This window comes from Enhydra lutris, unplaced genomic scaffold (assembly GCF_002288905.1).
Source record: "Enhydra lutris kenyoni isolate GAN:26980312 unplaced genomic scaffold, ASM228890v2 scaffoldscaffold12, whole genome shotgun sequence".
Classification (NCBI taxonomy): Eukaryota; Metazoa; Chordata; class Mammalia; order Carnivora; family Mustelidae; genus Enhydra; species Enhydra lutris.
In genome coordinates, this window is record NW_019154096.1 from 56,099,676 (window position 1) to 56,106,266 (window position 6,591).

Genomic DNA, 6,591 nt, shown 5'->3' on the forward strand with positions numbered 1-6,591 from the left:
GGACAAGATGTCCTACACTGCACATGGCTTGATTCATGGTTTGGATGTTTTCTGGTTTTGTGCGTGTGGGCGTAATCTCAAATGACCTGTGAGCCCTTGGAAACTGGGACTTTTTGTCTCTCTTCCTCCCCTTCCTAGCACCCCAAGCCTAGCTGATCACTGAATCCCCAAATCTTGCTACATTGTCGATGATGGGAACATACAGACCCTTTCCCCTGTTGTGAAGTGCTCCGAATCCTGCTTCTCTGCCCTCCTGGAGTGTGTTTAAGTAGAAGCGTCTGAAATGACCAAAGTCCTGCATGGTGATGAGTCAGCTTGAGGGCTGTGCTGCGTGGAACACACAGGCACCCCAGGGGGCATGCTGCTCAGGGAAAGGACAGGTGCTCCAGGCAAGCACCGTGGAATACTCTGTCTTGTCACTGCCTCCCAAGGATCCAGCACTTCAAGAATCCCCTTGCAGACAGTGGGGTCCCGGCAGGGACCTTGTTGGTAGCAGATGGTGTGGCTGAAGATCAAGGGTCTGCTTGCTGGCATCGGGGCAGGCTGGCAAGTGGGTTTGCAAGCCTGTTGGGCCCGTGACAAAGCAGCCGAGGCAGGTTCCGACCTGCAGCTCGCCCAGGGGAGCCGGAGCAGTCCCTGTCCTGGGAGTTTCCGAACTGGGGTTTCCGAACCTAGCATGGCGACCTGTTAGCAGGAGCAGCCTTTGATAAATCTGGGTTTATGCTTCCAAAGCCGGGGAATATTGGGTTATGCTCAGGGATTTAGGAAGTCTCTCAAAAGGGGTGTGTGTGTGTGTGTGTGTGTGTGTGTATTTCTGTGCATTTCTGCCATAGGAGGAAGGTACCAGGATAAATAATTAGAAACTGTAGAGATAGTAAGGGCAGGAATCATTTTTTTTAAAGATTTTATTTATTTATTTGACACAGAGAGATCACAAGTAGGCAGAGAGGCAGGCAGAGAGAGAGACGAGGAAGCAGGCTCCCTGCCAAGCAGAGAGCCTGATGCGGGGCTCAATCCCAGGACCCCGAGATCGTGACCTGAGCTGAAGGCAGCGGCTTAACCCACTGAGCCACCCAGGCGCCCGGCAGGAATCATTTTTTTTAAAATTCCGTCCTAAAATAAAATGGTAGTTGGCTATTCATTTGCTCTAGAAAGGCCCTCTTTGGGGACTTTATCTGGGACAACCTGATGGCAGCAGGGGTGGGGTAGGGACGACGGGCATCCCAGTTGCAGTGGAGCAAGAGCTGCCTAACCTGGAAGGCAGAGGAAGGGCTGGGTGGGGCTCTGCTCAGGCTTCTGGTGTTCCGTGGAGGAAGGAACCCAAGGTAGAGTCAACAGAAAACTTCTGTTTATGGTTTTTGTTTGTCTGTTCTGTTTGTTGTCTTTGAGTTTATTGTACAAGTCCTAAGCTAAGTGCTTCCCATGTGACCTTTTTACTTAGTCTTCTCAGTGGCTCTGTGCGGTGGATAGTATCATCCCCATTTTACAGAAGAGACTGAGACAAAACCAGGGCTCATAGACATTACAAAGACTTGCTGAGCTAGGTCATGGCACAGCTGGATTTTAACACAGAGCCCAAGTTCTCAGCCCCTGTGTCACTTGTACGGTCTGGAATCTCAGACTCCTTGGTCTTTGCATGGCTTTGTCATGGGAGATGCTGGGTGTCTAGTGGGCGGTATCTCACATGCAGGTCTCTATTTTGGGTGGGTGCGTGCAGTTAAGGGCAGGGGTCCCTACTTCCTTGTCTCTCTGGATCTTGAAACATTCAGGCTGAGCGATCTTGCTGCTTGAAGTCTGGTTCTGGATGGGTGGAGTTTCAGTAGTTTCCCTGCCTGGTCAGATTATAAAATGTTGCAAGGAGGACACAAATGTGTGGAGGGCTTCTAGGAATTGGTCTGGACCAAGCGAGGGATAGCGAGAGGGCAGAATGCCACCCACCTCCTGGGCCCTGGATCTGGCTCTACTCGAGGTCTCTGCGGTCTCTTGGTTGGCCCAGATTCCTGGGGTAGGAGGTATGTATGGGCTGACTCATTTTCTTTGGCTGGGACATCTTGGGGCTGATTCAGCACTAGCATTGCTTTTTGGAGGAGACCCAAGACAACTGTCAGCCACTGGAGGTCTAACCACTGTCCTAAGAGACATTTGGTCCAACATAGTCCAGTCTACCCTCCAGAAGTAAGTGAACGGTGAGGCCTGGGGGGCTGTGTGCGTCATCTCTGGCCAGGTGGGAAGATAGGCCCAAGGGCGGCTTGTGAGAAGTGGTGGGAAGTGGGTCTTTGCTTTGTTTCCATTTTAAATAAAGTTACCTTAAGAGAGACCGGAAAGATCACTGGTAAGTGGGTTTTAAAGAAACAGATGGGACCAAATTCTTCCCAACCTCCTAGCCCACCCCTGTCCTGCAAATCACACCTGGCACTTTTAAGACCTACCTTTTCCCAGCAAGAAAAGATGGCTTTGAACATCTCTGAGGTTTGTGTGGTTCCATCTTGCTAGAAGAGTCTGTTGCTGACGGCTTTATTTCCTGGTTTCTTTGTGGGGCTGCAGAGGAACATCAAAGGAATAGAAAATGCTGCTAACGCCAGGAAAGCAGGGGTCCCGCATTGTGCAGGAGGAAATAAACCAGGCCCAGGCCCAAATGAACAGAACACATGCATTTGGGAACGGGAAGACAATCATGTTGAGTAAATTTTCTTTGGGGAGACCCTTCACGTTTTCCTGCGTGTAAGGGAGCTGAAACGGTTACAGCCCAAACCCAAAGCTGATCTGGGAGTTCTCGAATCCCCTCTTGCTGTGCAGGCCTGAGAGCCACAGCATTTCACTTTCAATTACTTAATGCTCTTTACTGTTCTTGGGCTTACTTTTTGGCCATCGGTTTTGTCTTCCTAATAGACCCACATCCATGGGACAGAGCTCTCATCTTGTACTTCTGTTCCCCACATAGCATCTGATCCAGGGCAGAACACAAGCTCTTTGCTCAATACTTGGTTAAAAATGCCTTTTTCTCACTCGGGAATCATGATGGAATAAAATCCAGGCTATTGTTAACTTTCATGGTAAGATACTTGGTGGTGAATCTGTATATACCAAGTTGGTGAGTACATATCACAGCAATTAACTGTGGTTAATATCACAGCAATTAACCAGAAGTGAGGATCACTTGGAAGCAGACTTTACGCACTGAGATGTTCACTGCAGTGTTGTTTATAACAGCAAAAGAAGTGGAGACACTTAAGTGTCCCTTGTAGCGGAGGCTGGGTAAATTAGGGTACATCCATACATACAGGGAGATAGTAAGGAAGCAGCTCTTTTGAAATATAGGGTAGAACCAAATGTTCAAAAATGATATCCAAGAGAAGTTAGATGGTATGATGCAATTCGTGTAAAAAGGAAAAGGGATGCATGCACATGTGTGGTACATACATAGAAAAAATTTGGAAGAATACGCAAGAAACTTCGTATTGGTTATGGCTGAGGAATGGCAAGTAAGGGTGGGTGCTTTTATCTGTTAATTTTTCTGTCAGTGGTTGAATTTTTTTTATCATGACTCTATTGTTTTTATAAAAATTTTTTTTTTTTAAAGCAACTAGTTAGAAAAACAAGCTATTTTTGGATGGCAAGGAGAAAAGTTAACTCTAAAAGATGCCCTTCCCAGGGTGGGGATCTTGGGGGTGAGGCAGAGGAGGGTGAAGTGGGGTGGGGACAAGTCAAGTGGTAATTGGCTCTCTCTGCTCCCTTTGTGCTGGCCTTCTCTGTCCCATGAGGTGGAGACCGCTTTGAGAATGGGAATTTTCTGAATCACAGCCTATGCAGTGACTGAAGTTAGAACTTCCAGGACATTCACTGACCCTGCCACAGTCACCACTGACCCCCCCCCGCCCCCACCCCACAGCATCTGACACAGTGCCGACCACATAGTTAGGGACTTCACGGTTGGGGGGCAAATCAGGGTACTTTCTCACAAATCAGCAATGGCTCACCACTGCTTATTGTATGAAGTTCACATTTACCACGGCTCAGCCTTGAAGGCTTTTCTGTGATCAGCCCCAACGTTTTCAAACTCACAGGCTACAACTTCTCAGTATCTATCAGCATATATACCAGCCCTGTGTGGCTTCAGATCCTGGGTTTGCAACTTACCATTTTGTGCTCAGTGTCCTCCTCTGGGAAATGGGGAGGATGTTGACAGCACCCACATCATAGTGTGGACATGGGAGTTGAATGAGTGAATGTACATAAATGCATGTAGAAGGGTGATGGGCACCAAGAAGGCACTACTTCAATGTTGCCCCGTCTATCAGGCCTCCCTCCCCTCACTCCATGGTTCTGGCTGGAACACTTTTCTGGCTCAGTCCTACCCATCTTCCAGTGTCAGGCAGTGTCTAATCCCTAAACCCCCAGGAAGCAGTGGTTCTTGGACTTTCAGAATCACGTGGGGACCTTGGCAAAATGCAGATTCTTGGGCTGGACTCCTAAAGACTCCTCGGAAGTCTGCAGTGTGGCCCAGAAACCCAAATCCGGGTGACACCCATACGTGTTGTGTGGGGCCACCACAGGTGAAGCAGATGCTAATGGGGCTTCTTCTTCAGACCAGCCAGTGGTGTGTTCCCATCTTTCTTGTGGCCCTTCCCAACCTAACAGACGTCTTGGCCTTGGGCCAACTGTCTAGACATGTGGCAAAATGGATCATTTTCCCCAAGCATCAGGCAGATGCCTGGTGGGGTCAAGCATGCTTGGGAAAGGAGAGCCCCCTTGGAGAAAGGGGCCTGGGTGTCCTCACTGGAAAGGCCTATAAAATGCCCTGACGGACTAAAGCCTCCATTGAAAAAGACATTTTCTTTCCTCAAAACCCAAAAGCTTCATGTTCCTAGCAGCTCCCACATTTTGTTTGCACATCGAGCTCTGTGAAAGAAGGTTTGTGCTGACATCCCCCATGTTCCCCTTCTGGAACTCCGTAGGCTACTTCAAAGATGGGCTCAAAAGGTTCTATTTTGTTATTTTTTAAAGTTTCCTGAAAGTGTAAGAATCAAAAGGGAGTGAAAGCTTCTGGGGGTAAACAGGAAACCCTCCCTGCTCCCTAACTCTGCCCAGGGAACCTCACAGACTTCCTGAAGTGAAAACAAACACCGTGACCAGTTTCTACTCCTTGCAAGAATTTAATTCTTCCTTCAATATAAATAAGGCAGCACGAAACACCGAGAATTCTGCTGCTTTCTGCTTCAGAAGCAGCTTTGGTGCATAGAAGATCCAGCAGGAAGGAGGCGATCTGTAGGCAACTGTCCTGCTGAGTTGTCATCTCTGGACAAACAAGAGGCCAGGAGGTCATTTTTCAGTGAACTTTCTCCTGGAAGCCAAGGGGAGGCCGAGGGAGGTTCACGCTTGGTCTCAGCTTCTAGAGTCTGGTGTCCGCCTGTGGGGTCTCCTCCAAACACAACAACATAAGGATAAGGGGGTGGGGGCAGGCAAGGCATGGGCAGTAATAAATACGGACATTCACCCCGATTCTGGAAACAAATCACAACTGAACGAGGGGCTTGGGGCTATTGCTGGGGGCCATACTGGTATGATCCTTCCCAGCGCTGGGGAGACAAAGACCCAAGTCTGCGCGGTCTGACTCCAGCTCACACCGAAGGGTTCCTATGGCCTCAGTGCCCCATCACAGCTGAGCCTCCTGCTGCAAGTGAACCCTGTCAGGCAAATCGTCCATCTTCCAAAACCCCTGGGGCCAGGTCAGAGCACTCCTGGATGAGGGACAGGGTCCTCTGCAGCTCCTGGTGAGCCCGACACCCCCATGGAACAGGGTATGCTGCTCGAAGGCCTGCCCAGCTTAAACCCTGGAGGGGAACCCAGGTGCACTCATTCTTGCCTCTCCCTTGGCTTGCTGGAAGGGTCAGTAAGGCAGTACCATGGGAGGAATTCCCGAAGGGACAGGGAAGCCACAAGTGGAGAAGTGGCTTCCCAACTGCCCTACCCAGGTCTGGAGATGGGCTAGGTCCCACCGCAGGCTCTGGCGCCTGTCCCGTGACCGCAGCCCCCAGCAATGTCGAGGTGATCTCTTTGGGGCTTGGGGGCTGGGTCGGCACTGTTGTCCCTGTGTGTCCCCAGGTGGCTGAGCCTCTTTGGGTCTTGCTCATCTGTGTGGCCAGCAAGACCCATCCAGAAATGGGAGGTTCTGTGCCACGAGGGTGCCCCACTGGAGTGAACAGGTCTTGGGAGCAACAGATAGAGCTAGGTCTCCTCTTGCCTGCAGGCATGCTTGATTCTAGGACTGTGACGCCGCTGAGGAGCACTCCAGCCTATGGCATCCCTCCCTCACTCCTCAGCTCTGCCGTCTTCTCTGAACTGGGCATCAGAGGCAGACCCCAGCACCCTGGGGACACGTTCTACCCTGCGCCCCAGTCACCCTGTGTCTCTTGCATCTTCTGCCTTCAGTACCTGCCCTCCCTCAGCACAGGCATGGCCAGAGACCAGCTGTGGAACTTGTCCCCACTACGGTGCTCAGGGCACAGCACACTGTGGGAAGGGGTTGGGGAAAGGAGTCTACCCTGAGTGAGACATGTAGCTGGAAAAGTGGCCGACGGAAACTTCTCTCTG